Genomic DNA, 2,383 nt, shown 5'->3' on the forward strand with positions numbered 1-2,383 from the left:
GGCGAAGGTAGACCTGTGGTCCGCATCACGGCGTGGGCAGACCTGGTGTCCGCAGCATGGAGCGGGTAGACATGTTGTCCGCCGCATGGAGTGGGTAGACCTGTTGTCCGCGTAATGGAGTAGTTAGACCTGGTGTCCGCAGCTTGGAGTGGGTAGACCTGTTGTCCGCAGCAAGCCGTGGGTAGACCTGGTGTCCGCAGCATGCCCTGGGTAGACCTGGTGTCCGCAGCTTGGTAGACCTGTTGCCCGTTTCATGGCTGGGTAGACCTGGTGTCCGCAGCAAGCCGTGGGTAGACCTGGTGTCCGCAGCTTGGTAGACCTGTTGCCCGTTTCATGGCTGGGTAGACCTGTTGTCCGCAGCATTGAGTTGGTAGACCTGGTGTCCGCAGCATGCCCTGGGTAGACCTGGTGTCCGCAGCTTGGTAGACCTGTTGCCCGTTTCATGGCTGGGTAGACCTGTTGTCCGCAGCATTGAGTGGGTAGACCTGGTGTCCGCAGCATGCCCTGGGTAGACCTGGTGTCCGCAGCTTGGTAGACCTGTTGCCCGTTTCATGGCTGGGTAGACCTGGTGTCCGCAGCAAGCCGTGAGTAGACCTGTTGCCCGTTTCATGGCTGGGTAGACCTGGTGTCCGCAGCATGCCCTGGGTAGACCTGGTGTCCGCAGCTTGGTAGACCTGTTGCCCGTTTCATGGCTGGGTAGACCTGTTGTCCGCAGCAAGCCGTGGGTAGACCTGGTGTCCGCAGCTTGGTAGACCTGTTGCCCGTTTCATGGCTGGGTAGACCTGGTGTCCGCAGCTTGGTAGACCTGTTGCCCGTTTCATGGCTGGGTAGACCTGGTGTCCGCAGCAAGCCGTGAGTAGACCTGTTGCCCGTTTCATGGCTGGGTAGACCTGGTGTCCGCAGCATGCCCTGGGTAGACCTGGTGTCCGCAGCTTGGTAGACCTGTTGCCCGTTTCATGGCTGGGTAGACCTGTTGTCCGCAGCAAGCCGTGAGTAGACCTGTTGCCCGTTTCATGGCTGGGTAGACCTGTTGTCCGCAGCATGCCCTGGGTAGACCTGGTGTCCGCAGCTTGGTAGACCTGTTGCCCGTTTCATGGCTGGGTAGACCTGGTGTCCGCAGCATTGAGTTGGTAGACCTGGTGTCCGCTACATACCCTGGGTAGACCTGGTGTCCGCAGCTTGGTAGACCTGTTGCCCGTTTCATGGCTGGGTAGACCTGGTGTCCGCAGCATTGAGTTGGTAGACCTGGTGTCCGCAGCATGCCCTGGGTAGACCTGTTGTCCGCAGCTTGGTAGACCTGTTGCCCGATTCATGGCTGGGTAGACCTGGTGTCCGCAGCAAGCCGTGAGTAGACCTGTTGCCCGTTTCATGGCTGGGTAGACCTGGTGTCCGCAGCATGCCCTGGGTAGACCTGGTGTCCGCAGCTTGGTAGACCTGTTGCCCGTTTCATGGCTGGGTAGACCTGGTGTCCGCAGCAAGCCGTGAGTAGACCTGTTGCCCGTTTCATGGCTGGGTAGACCTGGTGTCCGCAGCATGCCCTGGGTAGACCTGGTGTCCGCAGCTTGGTAGACCTGTTGCCCGTTTCATGGCTGGGTAGACCTGGTGTCCGCAGCATGCCCTGGGTAGACCTGGTGTCCGCAGCTTGGTAGACCTGTTGCCCGTTTCATGGCTGGGTAGACCTGGTGTCCGCAGCATTGAGTTGGTAGACCTGGTGTCCGCAGCAAGCCGTGGGTAGACCTGGTGTCCGCAGCTTGGTAGACCTGTTGCCCGTTTCATGGCTGGGTAGACCTGTTGTCCGCAGCATTGAGTTGGTAGACCTGTTGCCCGTTTCATGGCTGGGTAGACCTGGTGTCCGCAGCTTGGTAGACCTGTTGCCCGTTTCATGGCTGGGTAGACTTGGTGTCCGCAGCAAGCCGTGAGTAGACCTGGTGCCCGTTTCATGGCTGGGTAGACCTGGTGTCCGCAGCAAGCCGTGGGTAGACCTGGTGTCCGCAGCTTGGTAGACCTGTTGCCCGATTCATGGCTGGGTAGACCTGTTGTCCGCAGCATTGAGTGGGTAGACCTGGTGTCCGCAGCATGCCCTGGGTAGACCTGGTGTCCGCAGCTTGGTAGACCTGTTGCCCGTTTCATGGCTGGGTAGACCTGGTGTCCGCAGCAAGCCGTGGGTAGACCTGGTGTCCGCAGCATGCCCTGGGTAGACCTGGTGTCCGCAGCTTGGTAGACCTGTTGCCCGTTTCATGGCTGGGTAGACCTGTTGTCCGCAGCATTGAGTTGGTAGACCTGTTGCCCGTTTCATGGCTGGGTAGACCTGGTGTCCGCAGCAAGCCGTGAGTAGACCTGTTGCCCGTTTCATGGCTGGGTAGACCTGGTGTCCGCAGCATGC

Source organism: Sturnus vulgaris, unplaced genomic scaffold, assembly GCF_052056855.1.
Source record: "Sturnus vulgaris isolate bStuVul1 unplaced genomic scaffold, bStuVul1.hap1 Scaffold_156, whole genome shotgun sequence".
NCBI lineage: Eukaryota > Metazoa > Chordata > Aves > Passeriformes > Sturnidae > Sturnus > Sturnus vulgaris.